General features: G+C 33.4%; 1 long non-coding RNA gene across 1 annotated transcript in view; it reads right to left on the reverse strand.

Moving 5' to 3' along the window:
- Nucleotides 1-17,043: 17,043 nt before the first annotated feature.
- LOC141549429 (uncharacterized) overlaps nucleotides 17,044-25,684 on the reverse strand; it is a 341,126-nt gene continuing 332,485 nt past the window's right edge. Inside the window, exon 4 of the long non-coding RNA XR_012484352.1 lies at nucleotides 17,044-17,868. This is a non-coding gene — a long non-coding RNA (uncharacterized LOC141549429). The remainder of the gene's footprint in view (nucleotides 17,869-25,684) is intronic.

Raw genomic sequence — 25,684 nt, forward strand, 5'->3', positions numbered from 1 at the left:
TGACCATTAGAATACTTAGAATTATTCTTTGATATTTTGGGAGAGAAATCAGTGTTTTTATATTTGTCTTTTGCTACTTGCATCCATTTTCTATTTGTTTAAAAACAAAATTCAAGTTTGTTAGTGATTTTCCTAAGCAATCACATCTTTGTTTTTTTCTCACAGATTATATTATTTATTTATTTATTATTAATGACTTTCTGTGTTTTCAGAATTTCATATTGGATTGTCTTCTTTGCCTGATTTTCCCTTGAATTATGCATTTTAATCCATGGGATGACTGACTTATATGTCTTCCATGCTTTTCAACAACTATTTCCACAAAAATCTACTGTACATGTAAGACTTTCTTTTTCTTTCTTTCTTTCTTTCTTTCTTTCTTTCTTTCTTTCTTTCTTTCTTTCTTTCTTTCTTTCTTTCTTTCTTTCTTTCTTTCTTTCTTTCTTTCTTTCTTTCTTATTATTTAATCTCTCCTTTAACAAAACCTAGGATCAAGTGTTCCTTTTTTTCCCTCAAGGTCACATCTCAAACCTCAAAAAGGATCTTAAAATAGAAATAGAATAAAAATGAGAAAAAGAAATGAAAGCTATACAGGAAAAATTATGAAAGTCTGAGGAAGGGAAATCAACAGCTTGGAAAAAGGAAGTACAGAAATTGAATGAAGAAAATAAATCTTTAAATAGAATTTTTCTAGTTCTAATATTTTAGCAAATACAACAATTAGCAAAACAAACAAGTGAGCAAATAAAACAACAAAAAAGATGTAGAAAAGAATATAATGTATCCTCATTGATTCTTCTATCATTTATAACATGAAACTATCAATAAGAAAAATCAAGAAGTTAGTCGTTGCTTTAATTTTCTGTAAAGAGTGCTTCAATTCATGTCTAAAACACTGTACTCCATTCAAATTACAATTTTTTTGCCTCTCCCAAGTATGTGAACATAAATTAGTTCCTTTTAATGTCTAGGTGATCTGTAAAATCACTTTACACAAAAATCACTTGAATTTTTTCCTTCTCTTATAGGTTGTCTTTCTGCATTATCCCATCTTTCTCTTTTTATTAGCTCTATGTCACAATGGAAAGCTTTATATGCACCTCCTTATCAGTAAATGAGAGGTATCAATTTTACTTCTCAATTCACAAGGTTATTGTGAGTAAAATAATAGGTCACTATGCAGATGTGACTTACAAATACTTTCTGAGATAGTCATTTTTATTAGCAGGTAATACAATTCTGTACTTTTTATTTACTCACTCTTTGGTATTAAAATCACAGTCAGGAATTCATGAACCCTAAAATCATTATTGCTACTATTACTAATATATATATATATATATATATATATATATATATATAAATAATATATAGTATTACTTAGATGTTAACTAACTTAGATTTTAGTTGCTATGACATTAAACTGTTCTGGAGGTTTAGAACCTTATATGCAGAACAGATTAACTGGCCATTTACAGAACAAGCTGGATAGTGAAGTTTGAGATTGCATTGTAAGGTGAGTGAAAGAATTTGCAGCTTTATCTTAAGAAGGCAAAATTTGGGATATATATATATATATATATATATATATATATATATATATATATATATATATATATATAATTTAATACAAAAGAGGGATAAAATTATATTAAGTTTTGGTCATTGTATTCAGAAATCTGTTACTCTTGTCAATTATTTTCTGACCAACCACATGATATGTGATCCCAAGAAGCCATGAACCACAGTTTAAAAGCTTTGATATAAACTTATATAGAGAGAAGGAACCTTGGAATATTACTTGATTTATATTCATAATATGCCTGAAATCTATTCCTCATGGAGTGTGTGTGAAGTCTAGATTCATTTTATTATGTTTAAGTGCAAAGAAAAAACAAAAATACCATTGATATTTACAATTTCTTCTTAGTTAGTAACCCAGATGCCATTTCTTTTTTTGTTTGTTTATTTTTTACTTTTTATTTCTTTTTTTCTGTTTATACAAGTACATTAATTTTCAATATATATTTATTTATGAATCGTTGTGGGAGGAAAATCAGAACAAAAAGGTAAAAATATGAGGAAAAAAAGAAAAAAAGTGAACATAGTGTGTATTGATTTACATTTATTCTTCATAGTTCTTTCTCTGGATGCAAAATTTTTTCATATATACAATATTGAGATTATCTTGGATCACTGAACCTCTGAGAAATAGCAAGTCTTTCATAGTTCTTCATTGCATAATTTTGCTATGATTGTGTATACTGTATTCCTAGTCCTGTTTGCTTCATTCAGCATAAGTTCCTTTCTAAAATCAGCTTGTCTAAAATCAGCTTCTTTCTAAAATCAGCTTGTCCATCATTTTTATAGAACAATAATATTCCATTGATTTTCTATACTAAAATATATTCAGCCATTCCCGAACTGATGGACATCTTATTTTCCAATTCTTTGCCAACCCAAGAATAGCTGCTACAAAAATTTTTGTACATGTAGGTTCTTTTCCCTCCTTTAAGATTTTCTTAGGATGCAGATCTAGTAGTGGCACTGCTAGGAAGATCAAAGAATAGGCATAGACCTTTGGACCAAACTGCTCTGCAGAAGGGTTGGATTATTTCACAACTCCACCAACACTATATTAGTGTCCAAGTTCTTTCATATTCCCTTTCACATTTGTTATTATGTTTTCATGTCATCTTAGCCAAACTGAGCGAAGTGAGGTAGAACTTCAGAGTTAATTTATTTTGTATTTCTCTCATTAATAGTGATCGAGAATTTTTTTCAGATAACTATAGATGGCTTTAATATCTTTACCTAAAAATTGTCTGCTCATATAATTGATCATTTATCAATTGGGGAATGATTTGTATTCTTACAAATTTGACACAGTTCTTTATATATTTAGAAATGAGGCCTTTATCAGAAATTCTGGCTATTATTTTTTTCTCTAACTTGTATTTCTCTTTTAATCTTGTTTCAAGTGGTTTTGTTTCTGCAAAAAACTTCAATCTAATGTACCTGAAGTTATATATTTTGTCTTTCATGATGTTCTCTAGTTCTTCTTTGTACATAAATTCCTCCCTTCTCCAAATGTCCAATAGGTAGCCTATCCCTTGCTCACCTAATTTGCTTATAATGTCACCCTTTTCATCCAAATCATATATTTATTTGGACCTTATTTCGGCATAGTTTGTGTGATTTAGGTCTATGCCAAGTTTTTGATATATTGTTTTCCAGTTTTCCCAGCAATTTTTGTCAAATAGTGAGTTCTTATCACAGAAGCTGGAGTTTGGAGGTTTATCAAATAGATTACTATACTTATTGATTATTGTGTCTTGTATATCTAACCTACTCCACTGGTTCACCACTCTCCTTCTTAGCCAGTAACAAATGGTTTTGATGACTGCAATTTCATAATATAGTTTTAGATATAGCACTGTTAGGCCCCCATTTTTAGTATTTTTTTCATCAATTTCTTCAATATTCTTGACTTTTGTTGTTCAGAAGAATTTTGTTATTATTTTTTATAGCTCTATGAAATAAATTTTTGAGAGATTGATTTTTATGGCACTGAACAAGTATACTAGTTTAGGCAGAATTGTCATTTTTATTACATTAGCTTGGTCTATTCATGAGCAATGGATTTTTTTTTCAATTGTTTGGATGATGATTGTATTTTTGTGAGAAATTATTTTGTAATTATGTTAACATAGTCCCTGTGTTTCTCTTGGCAGGTATACACGCAAATATTTTATTTTGGAATTCCTCTTCTTATCTTTTGCTACTGGATTTTGTCAGTAATATATAGAATTCCTGATGACTTGATTGGTTTTATTTAATATACTGCAACTTTCCTAAAGCTGAAAATAAACATCAGTAGGTTTTTGCATTGTTTGCTAGGATTCTAAAAGGATAATTTTATCTCATCCTTGCCTATTCAAATTTCTTTAATTTATTTCTCTTTTCTTATTGCTAAAGCTAACATTTCTCGCATAATATTGACTAATAGTAGTGATATTATGCTTTTTTCAACTCTGATTTTATTGGAAATATATTCAGCTTCTTTCCATTACAAATGGTGATTGCTATTGATTTTAGATGCTGCTCATCATATTAAAGAAAACCTCACTATTGCTATGCTCTCTAATATTTTTAATACAAATGGGTATGGGAGACTTCTGGCCAAGATGGAGGCGTGGAGGCAGACAGCAACTTGAGCTCCACGTTTTCTCTCAGAACTTACTTCATGACAAGCTTCAGAGTTAATGCTTGACCCAGAAAGAAATCCACAAATAATCACCAAGAGAAGAAATCCTTGAAATTTGCCAGAAAAGGTCTGTGTTTGCTCGGGGGAGGGTCAATCAGACTGGGCACAGACTGAGAGCAGGCAAGCCAGAGCAAGACAGGCAGCTCAGACAGCTCAGACCCTAAGGGAGAAATCTTCAATTTCTGCAAAAAGGCTTTTACCCCAGTGTGGATACTCCATCTTGGCAGCAAGGCAGGATCAGCTGAGAGGGTGTAAACACCAGAGGTGAAGATTAAAACCCTGGAAAGCTAGTGTCTCTCAGAACCCCACTACCCCCAACCCCCACCTGGACTGACTCAGCAGGAGAACGCCTCAGAGCACAGACTCAGGCCAGCCAGCACTGTTCTGTTAATGGCTAGCTGCTGCCCTCCCCCCCAGTCTGTAGAGGAAGCCTATTAACACCATCCAGCCCCATCCTCCCCAAAACAGACCAATTGTTTCTCTTGTCAATTTGTTTCCTTCAACTCCTGCTCTCACAAAATGAATAAAAAATTCAAAAGGGCTCTAACCATTGACAGCTTCTGTATGGAGAGAGAGCAGACTTCAAACACTGAGGAGACTAAAAACAGACTGTCCCCAGAGGAATCCCCTAAGGGGGATATGAGCTGCTCCTCAATACAAAAGAATCTCATAGAGGGAATCAAAAAGGCTCTCACAAGAGAGCTAGAAGAGAAATGGGAAGCTTGGCAACAGAGCCTGGAGAAGTCATCCCATGCATTTAAAGACAGAGTGGATAAAGAAATCAAATCATTGAGAAATAAGATTAGTGAGCTGGAAAAGGTAAACAACTCCAAGGAAAACAGGATTAGTGAGCTGGAAAAAAAAAAAGAAAACAGCTCTCTAAAAAATAAAATGGATAAATTGATAAAAAAAAAATTCCATAGAAGATAAAAACTCAATTGGACAATTACAAAGAGATATAAAGAAAGTGAGTGAAGAAAATACATCATTGAAAATTAGACTCGAACAAATAGAAATGAATGACTCAAGGAGAAACCAAGAGGTAGTCAAGCAAAACCAGAGAAATGAAACAATTGAAAAGAATGTCAAGTACCTTATTAGAAAGACAACAGACCTGGAAAACAGATCCAGGAGAGATAATTTGAGAATAATCGGACTCTCTGAAAAATATGAGGAAAAAAAGAGCTTGGACACCATTTTCGAGGAAATTATCAAAGAGAACTGCCCAGACGTTTTGGAAACAGAGGGTAAAATAGACATTGAAAAAATTCATCAATCACCTACTGAAAGGGATCCTAAAATCAAAATGTCAAGAAATATAGTGGCCAAGTTCAAGAACCATCAGACAAAGGAAAAGATATTGGAAGCTGCTAGAAAAAAGCAATTCAGATATGGAGGAGCCACAATAAGGATAACCCAGGATCTAGCAGCGTTCACATTAAAAGAACGAAGGGCCTGGAACATGATATTCTGAAAGGGTAAGGAACTTGGTATGCAGCCAAGAATAATCTACCCAGCAAGAATGAGCATCGTTTTCCAGGAAGAAGATGGACATTTAACGAAATAAATGAATTCCATCTATTTTTGATGAAAAAAACAGACCTACATAAAATATTTCATCTTCAAATACAGAACTCATTAGATTTCTAAAAAGGTAAAAATAAATCTTGAGAACTATACTTCTGCCATAAAAATATGTAAAGAACTTTATGCCAATAAATTCGAAAACTTAAATGAAATGGAAGAATACCTTCAAAAATATAGCTTGCCCAGATTAACAGAGGAAAGTAAGTAAGTAGTCTAAATAGTCCCATCTCAGAAAAAGAAAGAGAACAAGCTATTAACCAACTCCCTAAGAAAAAACCCCCAGGACCAAATGGATTTACATCTGAATTCTACCAAACATTTAAAGAACAACTAACTCCAATGCTATATAAACTATTTGAAAAAAATAGGGATTGAAGGAGTCCTACCAAATTCCTTTTATGACACAGACATGGTACTGATAACTAAACCAGGTAGATCGAAAACTGAGAAAGAAAACTATAGATCAATTTCCTGAATGAATTTTGATGCTAAAATCTTAAATAAGATATTAGGAAATAGACTTCAGAAAATCATCCCCAGGATAATACAGTATGACCAAGTGGGATTTATACCAGGAATGCAGGGCTGGTTTAATATTAATTTAATATTAGGAAAATTATTAGTATAATTGACCATATTAATAATCAAATTAATAAAAAACATATGATCATCTCAATAGATGCAGAAAATCATTTGATAAAATCCAACATCCATTCCTACTAAAAATGCTTGAGAGTATAGGAATAAATGGACTATTCCTTAAAATAATAAGGAGCATATATTTAAAATCATCAGTAAACATCATATGTAATGGTGATAAACTAGAATCTTTCCCTGTAAGATCAGGAGTGAAACAAGGTTGCCCACTTTCACCATTACTTTTCAATATAGTACTAGAAACACAAGCCTCGGCAATAAGATCCAAGAAAGAGACTGAAGGAATTAGAGTAGGAAATGAGGAAATCAAACTCTCACTCTTTGCAGATGACATGATGGTATACTTAGAGAACTCCAAAGACTCTGCTAAAAAGCTATTAGAAATAATTCAGAATTTTAGCAAAGTTGCAGGATACAAAATAAATTCACATAAATCCTCAGCATTTTATACATTACCAACACAATCCAACAGCAAGAGATACAAAGAGAAATTCCATTCAAAATAACAGTCGATAGTATAAAATATTTGGGTATATATCTACCAAAGGAGAGTCAGGAATTATATAGCAAAATTACAAAACACTTGCCACAAAAATAAAGTCAGATTTAAATAATTGGAAAGACATTCAGTGTTCTTGGATAGGCCGAGTGAATATAATAAAGATGACAATACTCCCCAAACTAATCTATTTATTTAGTGCTATACCAATCAGACTCCCAAGAATCTATTTTAATGACCTAGAAAAAATAACAACAGAATTCATATGGAACAACAAAAGGTTGAGAATTTCAAGGGAAGTAATGAAAAAAAAATTAAATGAAGGTGGTCTAGCTGTACCTGATCTGAAACTATATTATAAAGCAACAGTCACCAAAACCATTTGGTATTGGCTAAGATACAGAGTAGTTGACCAGTGGAATAGGTTAGGTTCACAGGGCAAGATAGTGAATAAAAATATCAATCTATTGTTTGACAAACCCAAACATCCCAACTTTTGGGATAAGAATTCATTATTTGACAAAAACTTCTGGGAAAACTGGAAATTAGTATGGCAGAGACTAGGCATGGACCCACATTTAACACCACATACTAAGATAAGATCAAAATGGGTCCAAGATTTAGGCATAAAGAACAAAATCATAAATAAATTGGAGGAACATGGGATAGTCTACCTCTCCGACATGTGGAAGAGGAAGGAGTTTGTTTCCAAGGGAGAATAAGAGACCATTATTGATCACAAATTAGAACATTTTGATTACACCAAATTAAAAAGTTTCTGCACAAACAAAACTAATGCAAACAAGATTAGAAGGGAAGTAACAAATTGCGAAAAAAAATTTACAGTTAAAGGTTCTCATAATGGCCTCATCTCTAAAATATACAGAGAATTGACTTTAATTTATAAGAAATCAAGCCATTCTCCAATTGATAAATGGTCAAAGGATATGAACAGACAATTTTCAGATGATGAAATTGAAACTATATCCACTCATATGAAAGAGTGCTCCAAATCACTATTGATCAGAGAAATGCAAATTAAGGCAACTCTGAGATATCACTACACACCTGTCAGATTGGCTAAGATGACAGGAACAAATAATGATGAATGTTGGAGGGGATGTGGGAAAACTGGGACACTAATACATTGTTCGTGGAGTTGTGAAAGTATCTAACCATTCTGGAGAGCAATCTGGAATTATGCCGCCAAAGTTATCAAAATGTGCATACCCTTTGACCCAGCAGTGCTACTAATGGGCTTATATCCCAAGGAAATACTAAAGAAGGGAAAGGGACCTGTATGTGCCAAAATGTTTGTGGCAGCCCTTTTCATAGTGGCTAGAAACTGGAAAATGAATGGATGTCCATCAATTGGAGAATGGTTGAGTAAATTATGGTATATGAAGGTTATGGAATATTATTGTTCTGTAAGAAATGACCAACAGGAGGAATACAGAGAGGCTTGGAGAGACTTGCATCAACTGATGCTAAGTGAAATGAGCAGAACCAGAAGATCATTATACACTTCAACAATGATACTGTATGAGGATGTATTCTGATGGAAGTGAATATCTTCAACATAGAGAAGAGCTAATCCAATTTCAATTGATCAATGATGGATAGAATCAGCTACATCCAGAAAAGGAACACTGGGAAATGAGTATAAACTGTGAGCACTGTTTTGTTTTGTTTTGCTTTCTTTTTCTTCCCAGATTATTTTTACCTTCCGAATACAATTCTTCCCTTGCAACAACAAAATTCGCTTCTGCACATATATATTGTACCTAGGATATACTATAAAATATTTAATATGTATAGGAATGCCTGTCATCTAGGCTAGGGGGTGGAAGGAAGGAGGGGAAAAATTTGGAACAGAAGGGAGTACAATGGATAATGATGTAAAAAATACATATTAATATGTTTTGTCAAAGAAAATGTTATAATTATAAAAATTAATAAAATAAAATAAAATAAAAAAAAATAAAAAAAAATACAAATGGATATGGTATTTTGTAAAAAATTTTTTTTTTTAATCTATTGAGGTTACCATCTGATTTCTGTTACTTTTGTTATTGATATGGCTAATTATGGAAATAAATATCCTGATATGAAACTGGCTCTGCATCCTGGTATAAATCCCTTTTGGTCATAATGTTAATTATCCTGCTGATAAAATGTAATTTCTTTCTGATACATTATTTATTTATTTATTTATTGCATTTATATAAATTGGGGAAATTAGTCTGTAATTTTGTTTCTCTGTTTTGGCTCTTCCTAATTTATGTACAAGTATCATTAGTGTCAGAAAAGGAAATCAGCGAAACGTTTTTATTTTTAAACCTATTTCCCCCCAAAAAGGACATAGGGTAAGAATTAAATGACCTTTAAATGTAAATCTATCTGGTGCTGGAGATTTTATCTTAGAGAGTTCATTGATGGCTTCTCCAATTTCTTTTTCTAAAATGGGGTCAGTTAAGTAATTTTTTTGCTCTTCTGCAAATCTGGGCAATTTTAATTTTTGTAATATTCAAATTAATTCCCAACAGCTTTTTTCAAATAATGAATTGTTATCCCTAATGTTGGTATCTTTGGGTATGTCAAAGACTAGATTGCTATAGATGTAGCCTTTTTGTCCTTTGTACCTAATCTGTTCCACTGATCGACTGGTCTATTTCTTAGCCAATACCAATTGGTTTTGGTGACTGCTGCTATTATAAAATAGCTTTAGATCAGGTGCACCTAGACCACATTCATCTGACTTTTTTTTTTTTTTTTTCATTAGTTCCCTTGAAATTCTCGACATTTTATTCTTCCATATGAATTTTGTTGTTATATTTTATAGGTCATAAAAATAGTTTCTTGGGAGTCTGATTGGTATAGCACTAAATAAACAGATTAGTTTGGGGAGTATTGTCATCTTTATCATATTCACTTGGCCTATCCAAGAGCACTGAATGTCTTTCCAATTATTTAAATCTGACTTTATTTTTGTGGCAAGTGTTTTGTAATTTTTCTCATATAATTCCTGACTCTTCTTTGGTAGATGGGTTCCCAAATATTTTATACTCTCCACATTTGTTTGGAATGGATTTCTCTTTGTATCTCTTGCTGTTGCATTTTTTGGTGATATATAAAAATGCTAAGGATTTATGTGGATTTATTTTGTATCCTGCAACTGTGCTAAAATTCTGAATTATTTCTAATAGCTTTTTAGCAGAGTCTTTGGGGTTCTCTAAGTGTACCATCATGTCATCTGTAAAGAGTGATAGTTTGATTTCCTCATTTCCTACTCTAATTCCTTGAATCTCTTTCTCGGCTCTTATTGCCGAGGCTAGCGTTTATAGTACTATATTGAATAGTAATGGTGATAGTGGGCAACCTTGTTTCACTCCTGATCTTACTGGGAAAGGTTCTAGTTTATTTCTGTTGCATGTTATGCTTACTGATGGTCGTAAATATATGCTCGTTATTTTTTTAAAGAATAGTCCATTTATTCCTATACTCTCAAGCGTTTTTAGTAGGAATGGATGTTGGATTTTATCAAATGGTTTTTCTGCATCTATTGAGATGATCATATGGTTTTTATTAATTTGATTATTAATATGGTCAATTATACTAATAGTTTTCCTAATATTAAACCAGCCCTGCATTCCTAGTATACATCCTCCTTGATGATAGTGTATTATCCTGGGGATGATTTTTTGAAGTCTTTTTGCTAATATCTTATTTAAGGTTTTAGCATCAATATTCATTAAGGAAATTGGTCTATAATTTTCATAAGAGAAATGGAAATTAAGACAACTCTGAAATACCACTATCAGATTGGTTAAGATGACTGGAACAAATAATGATGAATGTTGGAGGGGATGTGGGAAAACTGGGACACTGATGCATTTTTGCTGGAGTTGTGAAAGAATCCAACCATTCTGGAGAGCAATCTGTAATTAGCCCAAAAAGTTATCAAAATGTGCATACCCTTTGACCCAGCAGCGCTACTACTGGGCTTATATTTCAAGGAAATATTAAGAAAGGAAAGGGACCTGTATATGCCAAAATGTTCATGCCAGCCCTTTTTGTAGTAGCTAGAAACTGGAAAATGAATGGATGTCCATCAATTGGAGAATGGTTGGGTGAATTATCTTATATGAATGTTATGGAATATTATTGTTTTGTAAGAAATGACCAACAGGAATACTACAGAGAGGCTTGGAGAGACTTACATCAACTGATGCTGAGTGAAATGAGCAGAACAATGAGATTATTATATACTTCAACAATGATACTCTATGAGGATGTATTCTGATGTAAGTGGATATCTTCAATATAGAGAAGATCTAATCTAATTCCAATTGATCAATGATGGACAGAATCAGCTACACCCGGAAAAGGAACACTGGGTAATGAGTGTAAACTGTGAGCATTTTGTTTTTTTGTTTTGTTTTGTTTTTCTTCCCAGATTATTTTTACCTTCTGAACACAATTCTTCCTTTGCTACAACAACATCAACAAAATTTCGTTCTGCATATATATATATATATATATATATATATATATATATATATATATATATATATATATATATATTTTACCTAGGATATACTATAAGATTTTTAATATGTATGGGAATGCCTGCCATCTAGGGGAGAGGGTGGAGGGAAGGAGGGGAAAAATTCAGAACAGAACGGAGTACAAGGGATAATGTTGTAAAAAATAATACCTATGCATATGCACTGTCAAAGTAAATGTTATAATTATAAAATTAATTTAAAAAATTTTAAAGACAGGGGGAGGAGCTTTAAAGTGGCGAGCTGCTTGAGGTAAGTTGTGCTCATCAGTAAAGTACTGTGATGAGGGAAAGGGGAAAAGGAAGGATTTTAAATTTTAAAGGATTTTTAAATAAATCCTTATTCCAAAAAAAAAAATATATATATGTATGTATGTATATATATATATATATATGTATGTATGTATGTATGTATGTAATATATATATATATATATATATATATATATATATATATATATATATATATATATATATATATATATATATTGTTCTCTAGGAGCATATTTCTTGGGGGCTTCTGGAGGAAGCCTTCCTTTCATTTCAGTGTAATAATCATCCCATATTCAGCCAGAAGTTAAAGTCCAAATCCTTTATTGTCTCTGTCAAAATTGTATGTCCTTCACTTGAGGCTCAGCTAGTTTTTTAGGCCTTCTGGATCTTGCCTTTAATCCTTTGCCTCTGCCAGCTTCTGTCTGTAGCAGTTCAGCCTTTAGCCAGCACAATGTTGGAAGTTGGAATGGATCTGTCTCTGCCTCTGAGAGTGGACTTTTGTTCTAGTGGGCTTCCTCTTTAGTGGGCTTGAGCTCCTCCTTATATATGCTCTTTTACAGGTGTGAATCTTGTGGATTTGTAGTAAGTAGAGAACTGTTAAGCACCCTGCTCAAGAACTATTGTCTCTATCAATTCCACTGACTTAGCACCTTGTAAGGATTCTAATAAGATACCATTACACACCTTTCAGATTGGCTAGAATGACAGGGAAAGATAATTGAGAATGTTGGAGTGGATATGTGAAACTGGGACACTGATGCATTTTTAGTGGAATTGTGCCTACATCCAGCCATTCTGGAAAGTTATTTGGAACTATGCTCAAAAAGTTATCAAACTTTGCATACCCTTTGATCCAGCAGTGTTACTACTGGGCTTAAATCCCAAAGAGATTTTAAAGAAGGGAAAGTGACCTGTATGTGTAAGAATGTTTGTGGAAGCCCTTGTTGTAGTACCCAGAAACTGGAAACTGAGTGGATGCCCATCAATTGGAGAATAGCTGAATATATTGTGGTATATGAATATTATGGAATATTATTGTTCTATAAGAAATGACCAACAGGACAATTTCAGAAAGGCCTGGAGAGACTTGCATGAACTGATGCTGAGTGAAATGAGCAGGAGCAATGCTGAAAAATTACACATGCACATATCTTGTGAATGAAAAGATATAATTTTTAAAAAAAGTTGAAACAATGATCAATATTAGCAAAATTAAAGAACATAAAATAAACCTACACAAATAATCAGCCTTTCTATGTTATTAACAAAGCAGAGTAGAAGATAAATTTCACTATTTACACACAAATAACTTCAGACAGTATTAAATACTTGAGCATCTCCCTGCCAACACACAAAATAAATTATATAAATATAATTATAAAAATAATATCATAAAAATAGACAGAAAATGTTATTTCCTAATATTAAAATTTATCCCTAATGAGTATACCATGACATTATAATTCAAATGACAATGATATCTAAATTGATTTAATTATTCAATGTCATACCAATTGAACTTTCAAAAAAAAAATTCATATGGAGGAACAAAAGGTCAACAATATGAAGGAAATCAATTAAATACATTTAAAAGAAGGAAACTGAATAATACCAGATCTCACAAAAAATTAAAATGCATTAATCATCCAAAAAATCATACCAGACAAGAAATAAAGTTATCAATTGATAGAAATGATACAACATATTCAGGAACAAATTTCATAAATCCAAAAATCTCAGCTATTGGGTTAGAATAAAGTATTTGAAATGCTTTTCTTGGTTTTTATTCCCTCTAGTTTTGCCACTAGACAATTTTATGGCAGAATAAATAATAGACCAAAATCTTACACCAAGAAAATGCCGAAATGGGTACATGATTTGACATAAAGAGTGATTTAACAAGCAAAGTAAGAGATAATGAAAAAAAAATCTGTCTGATTTATGGTCAAGCAAAGATTTTATAACAAAAGAAGAGAAAAGGGAAATTCATAGCAACTAAAATAGAACACTGATATTATGAAAATTTTAAAAAATGTGTAACATAAAATGCAACCAATATTAGAAGGAAAGCAAAAAAAATAATTACATCAATTTTCTTTGATATAAGCATGATTTTTCAAATTTATAGAGAATTAAGCCAGATTTATAAAAATAAAAACTTGTTTCCAAATTCATAAATAGTTCAAAGGAATAATAGATAGTTTTTGGATGAAAGCAATAAATACATATAAGACTTCTAAATAATTAATAATTTAAAAAAGCAAATCAAAATAACTTTGGTGTTTTCTTATCATATAAATCAAAATGGCTAAGTTAACAGATAAAAGGAAAAATTTGTGAAAGTATTGTGGAAAAATTCCTATACTAATGCACTTTTATTGGGGGTATGAACTGGTGGTTTTGTTTTGTTTTGTTTTGTTTTTTTTCTGATTCCTGAGGGGAAAAAAATGAAATTGTGGCCAACAGATGATGAAACTTTTCATACTCTTTGACCCAGCTATTTCACCAACCCAGAGAAAAATATTTTAAAGTGGGGAAAAGAACCTGTGTGTACAAAAATATTTACGGTACCTTTTATGATGTCAAAAAATTAGAAACTGAAGGGATGCCCATCAGACAAGGAATGGTTGTAAAAGGCATTATATATGAAAGTGTGGGATATTATTGTACTGTAAGAAATGCTGAGCCAATGGTTTTAGAAAAACTGGGAAGATATATAAATGCATGTAAAATAAAGTGAGCAGAACAAGGAAAACTATATGCATAGCAACAGCAATAATCATTTGTATAAGATTGGGGAAAAAAATCATATAAACTCTCCTCAGTACAATGACTAATCATTGTTCCAAAGAATTTGAAGAGACTTTCTACCTCTAGAAAATTGATGGACTTAGAGTGCAGACTGAAGCATATTTAAAATTTTATTTTTCATGTTTTTTTTTGGGGGGGGGTTATCTATTGCAGAAATATGGCTTTCATCACTGTATAAGTATAATAGTTATTGTATTTATTACCTTTTCAAAGAATGGGGAAAGAATGGAATGAAGGACATAAGTTGGGATTGAAAATGACAAAAATTTGAATAAAAATTAATGTAGCAGATATATCTGATGATATATTCATTATTTCCTTCCACAAGTACTTGTTATTTATTGAAAAATAAATTGAGTACATTTCACAAGCTTTCTCATCTCACATTACACAGATATTTTCTTTTCCTATCTTCTTCTTCACTCATGTTTCCCACCAGGAAACTGTCCTCATTACCAAAGCAAACAGTTTTACACCCAAAAGTGATCTTATTCTATCTGAATTTCTGTAGCATTTAATCCTTCCATCATTTCATTCTCTAATCTATAATCTCTTCCCAACTACTTGCTCTTTCTTTACTGCTTAAAAACAGAACCATATCTCCCTCATCCAAAAAACAAACAAACAAACAAACAAACAAAAAAACATTTACTTGATCTATCCATTATAACTAGGTCTCATCTCATATCTATTCTCCATTTTGTGTCTAATATTGTTAAGAAAGTCTTCAATAATTGATGCTTATTCATTTACCATATTGTCACTTGGTAACTTGTTTTGGCTTTAACTCACTACTGTATGATTTCCTGTAACGAGCTGTCGTCTCTAGAAGCTGCTGGATTGCTCTCTGGGAAGAGATCTGCTGTGTCTACTCAAATCTCTCAGACAGATTCTTCTTCCTCTAGTGAACCGTTGTCTCCATGTAGTTGCTGTTAACTCTTGTCCTTAGAAGTGACTTCCCTTCCTGCAGAGAGCCCCGTCAAGCTTGATGCAATGCAGAGTCCTCTTCTCTTCCTGGAGTGCTGTCCTCTTTATCCTCCCAGAGAATGGGCGTGGGATAATGCAAGGGCATCTGGGAAGAACCACTTCAGCCAATGGGCTTGCTCCTTCTATCAAGTCAACCTGAGTTCTCACCTTGTAATTGTCCAGAAAACCTGAATTCTCACCTTGTCACTGTCCAGACAACCTCAGTTCTCACTTAGTAATCCTAACACTTGTTCCTCTCTATTTCCCATTCTATTGAGTCTAGTGTTCCTCTTGTTTCGTCTTCACTTGGGAAATGTTAATTCTCTCCTCTTTGCTTCAATGGAACTTTTTGGACAAAATCCATCTTCTTAATATCTAAAGCTGATCAAAGGATTCTTTACAGGGATCCTATAAAAGGGAATGAGTGAATGTGCAGGCAATAGTTCCAGTTATTCCCTATGGAAAAATCCATTCCTTTGGATACTTGTTCCTCTCTATTTCCCATTCTATTGAGTGTAGTTTTCCTCTTGTTTCCTTTTCAATTGGAACCTTTATATTTGATGTTAATTCTCTCCTATTTGCTTCAATGGAAATTTTTGGGCAAAATCAATCATCTTCTTAATATCTAAAGCTGATCAAAGGATTCCCTACAGGAATCGATACAGTGGAAAGAGTGAATGTGCAGGCAATAATTCCAGTTATTTCCTTTGGGAAAATCCATTCTTTGGATACTTGTTCCACTCTATTTCCCATTCTATTTATTCTAGTTTTCCCTTTGTTTCTTTGGCATTTAGGAATATTATAGTTGATGATAATTCTCTCTTATTGGCTTCAATGGCACAATTTGGGCAAAATCCATCATCTTCTTTATATCTAAAGCTGATCAAAGGATTCTTTGATCTTTGTCACTGTCTGGACAGTGACAAGGTGAGAATTCAGGTTTTCTGGACAATTACAAGGTGAGAACTCAGGTTGACTTGATAGAAGGAGCAAGCCCATTGGCTGAAGTGGTTCTTCCCAGATGCCCTTGCATTATCCCACGCCCATTCTCTGGGAGGATAAAGAGGACAGCACTCCAGGAAGAGAAGAGGACTCTGCATTGCATCAAGCTTGACGGGGCTCTCTGCAGGAAGGGAAGTCACTTCTAAGGACGAGTTAACAGCAACTACATGGAGACAACAGTTCACTAAAGGAAGAAGAATCTGTCTGAGAGATTTGAGTAGACACAGCAGATCTCTTCCCAGAGAGCGATCCAGCAGCTTCTAGAGACGACAGCTCGTTACAATTTCCTACATCATTTTATCAAAATTGTTCTCTCTCCAGTTACTAATGATGTTAGTTGCTAAATTTAATGGCCTTAAAACTAACAATAAAACAAAACATTTTTAATTTCTCTACAGACTTTGACACTATTGATCACTTTTCTTTCCTTAGCAGCTTATTTATATTTCCTTGACATTTTGTTATTCTGGTGTCCCATATTTCAGTTTGCTCCTTCTCATCATCTTTTGCCATGTTTCATGCAAGTTAAGCCAGGTAGATGAAAATATCTCAGGATTCTGGTCTAAGCCAATTTTCTTATCTTTCTGTTGTTTCTCTTGGTGAGCTCATTTGCTTGCATGTTTTCTTTCAATTGACTTCTTTATGCTGATGATTCTCAGATTTAATTATCCAATGGTGGGAGATACCTTTTCAGGATTCACTTTTGCAGTGCCAACAGCAAAAGAGACATTCCCAGTGGTCATTGAATTCCTTATCCAAGCATTTGAAATTATGGGTGTGCCACAAGAAATAAAAACAGATAATGGACCTGCATATGCTTCTAAACATTTTGCGCACTTTTGTGTGCGTTTTAAGATTTTACACACCACTGGCATACCTTTTAATCCTCAGGGTCCGGCAACAGTAGAGAGAAGAAACAGAGACCTTAAGACACTCCTCCAAAAACGAAAGAAAGTGGGAGCCACAGGTACCCTGGAGAACTTCTAAATTTAGTTCTCTATTAATCTATTAATCTTCTAATTTTTGACAAAGATGCACTTGCTCAGCAGACAGGTTTTGTAACCCACCAGAAGGGCAGTGTCCAGTGCGTGCAGCTCCACTTTCTTTTAAATAATCGCCAAGTGATGTGGAGAGATCCAGAAAGTGGTTAATGGAAGGGACCAGATAAATTAACTGCCTGGGGGAGAGGGTTTGCTTGTATTTCTTTAGATGGAGAAGGAATCAGATGGGTGACAATGGGCATCTGGAGAAAGACAGAAAAAGAGAAAGATCTCAAACAAAGAAGAAGATCTAAGAAACATCTGATACAGAAAGAACATGGCTGATAAGGAGACTATTAAAGAATTTTAAAACCAGCAGGAATTATTGGATTTCTGGCACATGAACTAATGGACTTATTGACATGTATAAATTCTCAATTCATGATTACTTGATCATGTTATTTGTTACATACTTCTAGCATGTGTTATATTACTATGTTACTATATTTTTATGTAATTTATGTAATTATGTGTAATACCTCCCATATTGATGGATTTATGTTTCATGGCCATGACCACCCTATGTTCTAATCAAAAGAAAGGGGGAGATGTTAGATTACAAGGTGAGAACTCAGGTTGTCTAAACAATTCTCTGGCTCAGAATTCACACCTTTAGTTCAGGTCTTTGAAGGGAGTTTATACCTTTGGAATTCTGAGGGAGAGTTTACATGTTTAAAGAAGTTTAAACAACCTTTAAAGGGAGCAAGTTCATTGGTTGAAGGAGTTCCCACGGGCCCCTGAGTTCACACATGCCATTCTCTGGGAGGATAAAAGAAGGCAACATTGGGCCTGGAGAAGTAATCTGTATTGGGGAAGGACAAGAGCTGGAGGAGATTCAGAGCTCCAAGAAACCTGCTCACAGAGAAAATATTATGCAGAAAAGAGATCTCCTCGCAGAGAAGGACTACAACTGAGAGATGGCAAGACCTTTACACCAAACTTCCAGAATTAAACTTGAGCTGCCTAATAAATATCTCTTAAAAAGATTTTTCAATAGACATATTAAACTTAAAAAAGTATAAGTGAATTCCTTAGCTTTCTCCCAAATTCTACCCTGAATTTACTCATTATTTTAAAGAGAATAACTATCCTTTCAGACACCCAGGCACACAATCTAATTGTCCACATCAACTCTTCAGTTTTTCTTTCACATCCAATGTGGTTGGCTTTTATTCTAATACCGTCTCTAACTTATGCCTTATTTTTCCTCTGACCAGCACAAACTTGATATGGCCTTTAAACTTCTAATTTCTAGACAATTATAATGACATGTCCCTCTACTCCAGGTTCTCCTCTTCCCAGTTATAAAAGAAATCTTCCTAAAATTCATATATGAATATGTCCTTCTACCATCACTCCTTCATAAAATAGAGTGGCTTCTTATTATCCACATGACCAAATATCAAGCACTCTATTTGGTATTTAAGTCCCTTAACATTATTCCATACTTTTAGTGTTGCATGTAATTTTAGACTACATGTTGTGCTATGACTTTAGTTTTTGAAGATGATTCATTATATCATGTGGTGATGACTTGGCTAGCCTTTGAATTGGATTTAAGTAAAATGGAGTTGGACAAAGTCGTCAATCTCTTTCTTCAAGAGTCACCAAAGTTTCATGGCATGACAAAAGTTAGAACACAGTGATGGCTAGGGATGCAGTGGATGACCTAAGCACTGCATAATATTTGCTTTGTTTCCCTTAGGGAAAAAAAATCATATAGAAGATTAGATTTAATTGGCACTTTATGAAAGCTTTAAATGCTAATAGAATAAAATGGGAAAGGAAAGCATTCTAGGCATAAATGTGTGGGGGAGGGTGCGCATACACATATCACATATATACTATACTACCTGGAGTCAAGAGATTTCTTATTCATAAAACAGTAAGGAAATAGGAATCAATTATCAAAAAGTAGTGGTACGGAGTAAGTTATAAGAAGACAGGAAAAATAGTAGAGAACTAGGTTTTGGAGAGCCCTAATTAAAAACAGAACATTTTCTATTTGACATAGGAAGTAGTAAGAGACACTGGAATTTATTGAGTGAGGTAGTGGGTTAATATGGTTGCACTTGTGCTTAAGGAAAATCACTTTGGTGGCTGAATGGAAGTTGAATTTGGGTGGGAGGAGACATAAAGCAGACACACCTGCCAGTAGGATGTTGCAATAGTCCAGGTATGAGATGATACAAGTATGTAACTAGAAAAGTGTTAGAGGAGAGAAAGTAGAGGCTCACATAGATTGCCAGATTTATGGACAGATTCATGGTACAGTAAAGAGACTGTAAACTAGAGTAAAAAATAATGATGAGGAAATATAGAATAAAACAGCTATACTTTTAATAATAAACAACAACAATAATAATATATGGCATTAACATAGCATGCTAAAGTTTGTAATGCATTTTATACATTACCTTATTTGATCCTCATCAAAATCCTCTGAGCTAGATATTAAATTATCCTATTTTACACATAAGTAAACAGGCTGAGAGTAGTTAAGTGATTTACCTAGGATCACACATCTAGAAAATATTAAGATGTTCTTGGCTTCAAACTTGACATTCTAGTCAGTGTGTCATTAACTATCCTTCAAAGCAATGATTTGTGAATCATAGTGATGAATACAGAATGATGAGGAACATTTAAGTGAATGGACCATTGGAGTAATAGTTTAAATAATGACTAAGGAGCATAATTTTTCTTTCATAATTTCCAGAAAGATGCTATATGATAGCAGAGGGATAAGATAAGCAAGCTTAATCTCCAGGTAGTTTCTGAACATTAGATGCTAGCCTCTTATTTATATGCTACTTGAGATGTTCATAGAATTCACTCTAGTCTTATGGAGTAGCATCTAATTCTCTCTTATTCTTTATAGTTTCTTTAAGGATTTGTCAAAGTGAATATTTAAACATATAGCTGACTACCAATGTTTATATGGGAGAGTGTTATGGGAAAAATGTGCATGTACAGGTTGTCATGGAATTTTGTGATAATTAATAGTGATATAGTGATAATAATACTATCATTCTTACATCAGAACAGATTGCATCAACTATTCTGTTCCAGGTTTCAGATTTCATTTCACCCCTGCTTATTAGTCTTGGGCTAACATGATATGGAAAACTGAATCTTTACCTAAATATTCTTATTGATAATAATATTTTAAGGTTTTAAAACTCTAGACCTTATTATTTCTAGATTTTAGATGTTCATAAAGCAGTATATATACATATATATATATATATATATATATATATATATATATATATATATGTATGTATACATATATACATATATGTATATATATTTACATCACTACTTTATCCCTCATAATAACCCTTAATAGTTGGTAGGTATTAACATTTTAAACATGGAGAAACTGAAGCTGAGAGGTTTAGGATATTAAATGCTGTGACTCTGGTAAAGTAAGTTGACCACTTTGAACTTCAGTTTCTTCTGCTTTAAAATGGGGATACACTTTTTTCCCTTTAACATGCTGACTTAAAACCAGCAGTGTGGAAGTGTGAGATAAGCAAGGGCCTCTTCCCTGTATGAAGACTCCCTCACTCGAAAATTGCTTTTCATAATATATAGGTAGTCTTTAAAAAGGCATAGGTATCTAGAATAGGAACAAAATTGAACTATGTTGATTCAGTGTTCTTGGAACCTGAGTGTTTGCATAGTAGAATACCTCATTCAGTTAATTATGATAACTATACCATGGTAGCCATGTTAGTTGGTTGAGTATGAGGAAAGATGGTCAACACAGTAATTTTCTTCTATGGTCTTGTCCTCCTTTCCTATTCCTTTTCTTCCCCTTTCTCCCTATTCAGTTTCCTTTTCCTCTCTTCTGTTTTCTTCCACTTTACTTTCCCTTCTCTTTTCCCTATTTCTCTTGCATTTTTCCCTGCCTCTTTATTCCCGAGAAAGCATCAAGAAGAAAAACTAGGAAGATAGGTGATAATACAAAGAAATGAAATCAATTGATGTTGACCCAAAATTTTCCCACTCCATTTTGCTCTATGTTTTGCTAACATCTTCAATTGTAATAATATCAATATCAGTTTAATGATAGAATTCTAAGAATAAACAATGTGACATTAGAGTTACAATATGAAAATGCTAAATAGTAGTTCAAATTAGAAGTCCTATTCTGAAACTTTATAGCCTCCTGGTAACTATATACTCAGTGGCTCTGGAATTGGAATTTGGGGTCTGGAAGGTTCTACAAATCAAGAAAGGATCTGAGCATAAATTTGTTGAAGTATATTTTCTGAACAATTACTCCATTGAGTTCAAAGAATCTTATCATTAATTTGACCAAGGTAAGCATAATAGAGATTACAAAAGATAGGAAGTACATTTTAATTAGTCCTTTTTGAGTAGAAGTAGAGGTAGATGATGCAGAGCTGTGAAAGTTGGCTTGGTCCTGTTTTTTCATATCAGTTTAAATCAATGAGTATAGTAGCGATATGTAAGTTTGCTAGTGGGTTAAATCAGTGAAAGATGTGTGTAAAATACCCTAATTCTAACATTATGGAGAGACCATCTGTGTACTTCAAGATGATATGGAAGTATTTCAATCTCCACTGGAAAAAAAATTATTCCAACCCAGAAAATTACAAATTCCAGAACTATTGAAATAAGACAATTAAACATATTAGCTTAATAAAGTACACAAATAATCCTTGGGCATAGATATGAATTAAAAATTTAGCAATACCTATGTGAGAAAGTGAAATAATGGGAAATCCCAGAGGATGAGAGTAAGTATAATAAGTAGAACAAGGTAAGTGTCCTCTCTCAGTGAAGAATGCATGCCAAGTTCTGGAAGAAGGTGATAAGTAAGAAATGAAGGAAAGAGTGAATGAAAAATCATTTGCAAAGAATTCACTATGACATTTATTGTGTGCTATGTATCATTCATCACATTAAAAGCTAGGGACATAAATGTAAAAGAAAAAAAGACAGTCCCTGATCACATGAAAAATAGACTGAAAAAGATATAGGGATATTTAGTTACAATGTGGCTGGAAATATCCAAAAAGTCCTAAAAAGTGTAGTAGCTAGAGATGTAGAAGACATAAAATTTATATTTTTGTAAATAGTCATTCACTTCATTTAGAATGTCAGACTTTCTGATATAGACTTGGGCAAAAAAACTCCTAATTATTGCTTTCATTTCATTTTAATTTGATGCTGTTAATTTTTTCCCCCATTTTTGGACCAAATTAACCAATTACTTTTTGTCAGTTTTTTTTTTTTTAAAGCAACTCTTAGTTTTATTACTTCAATAGTTTTCTTTGATTCTTCTATATTAGTCTCTCCTAGCAATTTGCAACGATCTTCAAAAAGTTATTGAACTGTGCATACCCTTTGATCCAGCAGTGTTTCTATTGGGCCAAATCCCAAAGAAATCTTAAAGAAAGGAAAGGGACCCACATGGGCAAAAATGTTTCTGGCAGTCCTTTTCTTATTTGCAGCTCCAATGATCTTATAATGAAGAGAGCCATCTTCATCCTGAGAGAAGACTATGGGAACTTAATGTGGATCACAATATAAAATTCTCACTTTTCTGTGCTTGTTCACTTGCATTCTGTTTTCTTATTTATTTACTTATATTTTTGATCTGAATTTTTATGTGCACCAAGAGAATTGTATAAATGTGTTTACTTATATTGCATTTAACATATATTTTAACATGTATAACATATTTTGGATTGCCTGCCATCTAGAAAAGGGGCAGGGGGAGAGGAGGGGAAAATTTGAAATACAAGGCCATACTAGGGTCAAGGTTGACAAATTATCTGTGCATATATTTTGAAAATAAAAAAAGGTTTAAAAATTAAAATAAATCTCTCATTTGAGTTTTGAAATTTCTAATCTGATATTTAATTGAGTTTTTGTAATTTGTTCTTTTTCTAGATTTTTTAGTTGCCTGCCTAATTCACTGAACTCTTCTTTCTCGATTTCATTTATGTAGCTATTTCTTTAATTGAAGCTTTTTATTTTCAAAAAAAATTATGAAGGATAATTTTTCAACATTCACCCTTGCTTTTTCAGTTTTGATCTCCCCTTCCCTCCAACACTTCCCCAGATGGCAAATAACCCAATATATGCTAAAAATGGTAAAATATGTTAAATCCAATATGTTCAAACATATTTATACAATTCGCTTGCTACACAAGAAAAATTAGATCAAAAAGGGAAAAACAATGGCAAAGAAAATAAAATTCAAGCTCGTGAAAATGTTATGTTGTGTTCCACACTTAGGTCCCACCATCCTCTCTCTGCATATAGATGGCTCTCATCATTACAACAATAATGGAACTATTCTGAATTATCTCATTGTTGAGAAGAGCCATATCAATCTGAATTAATCATCATATAATCTTTCTGTTGCTTATCTCCTGGTTCAGCTTATTTCATTTAGCATTAGTTCACGTAAATCTCTCCAGGACTCTCTGAAATCATCATGGTAATTGTTTCTTATAGAACTATAAATAGTCCATAACTTTCATATACCATTACTCATTCAGCCATTCTCCAACTGATGGGCATTCACTCAGTTTCCAATTTCTTGCCAATACAAAAATCAATTGGAGAATGGCTTGAATTCTTATTAATTTGAATTAATTCTCTATATATTTTAGAAATGAGGTCTTTATTAGAACCCTTTGTAACGAGCTGTCGTCTCCAGAAGCTGCTGGATCGCTCTCTGGGAAGAGATCTGCTGTGTCTACTCAAATCTTTCAGACAGATTCTTCTTCCTGTAGTGAACCGTTGTCTCCAGGCAGTTGCTGTTAACTCTTGTCCAAAGAAGTGACTTCCCTTCCTGCAGAGAGCCCCGTCAAGCCTGATGCAATTCAGAGTCTTCCTCTTTCTCTGAGAGTCCTCTTCTTTTATTCTCCCAGAGAATGGGCGTGGGATAATGCAAGGGCTTCTGGGAAGAACCACCCCAGCCAATGAGCTTGCCCCCTCTATCAAGTCAACCTGAGTTCTCACCTTGTAATTGTCCAGAAAACCTGAATTCTCACCTTGTCACTGTCCAGACAACCTCAGTTCTCACTTAGTAATCCTAACATCTCCCCTTTTCTTTTGATTTAGAACATAGGACAGTCATGACCTTGAAACATAAATCCATCAATATGGGAAGTATTACAGATAATTACATAAATTACATAAGCATATAGTAACATAGTAACATAACGCATGCTAGAAGTATATAACATAATCAAATAATCATAAATTGAAAATTTATAAATGTCCATAAGTCCATTGTCCATTAGTCTCATCTTGTGTGAGGAAGTCCAATGATTCCTGCTGATTTTAAAGTTCTTTAACAGTCTTTTTATTATCCATGCTCTTTCGGTGTAAGATGTTTCTTAGATCTTCTCCTTTATTTTGAGGTCTTTCTCTTTTTCTGTCTCTCTCTGGTGGACAAGGCGAATATGACTCGTTGGCACCCATCTGATTCCTTCTCCTGCTGAAGAAATACAAGCAAACCCTCTCCCCCAGGCAGTTAACCTATCTGGTCCCTTCCATTCACCACTTTCTGGATCTCTCCACATCACCTGGCGATTATCTAAGGACAGTGGAGATGCTCTCACTGGACACTGCCCTTCTGGTGGGTTATAAAACCTGTCTGCTGGAGCCAGCGCATCTTTGTCAAAAATTAGAAAATTAATGGTATAGAGAACTAAATTTAGAAGTTCCCTAGGGCTACCTGTGGCTCCCCCTTTCTTTTGTTTTTGGAGGAGTGTCTTAATATCTCTGTTTCTTCTCTCTACTATTGCCTGCCCTTGAGGATTAAAGGGTATGCCCTTTAATCCTCAACACGGGAAACCTCACCCGGCCTGGACACGGAAAGGATTGACAGATTGATAGCTCTTTCTCGATTCTGTGGGTGGTGGTTGATGTGGGCCTATCAATAATCTGTTCTCTAGGCAGGGTTGAAGCTTCTTCAAGAGAATCATACCATAATTCCTCATTTAAATCCTCTTGCTCTAGGGA

The sequence above is a fragment of the Sminthopsis crassicaudata genome, chromosome 1, assembly GCF_048593235.1.
Source record: "Sminthopsis crassicaudata isolate SCR6 chromosome 1, ASM4859323v1, whole genome shotgun sequence".
NCBI classification, from domain to species: domain Eukaryota; kingdom Metazoa; phylum Chordata; class Mammalia; order Dasyuromorphia; family Dasyuridae; genus Sminthopsis; species Sminthopsis crassicaudata.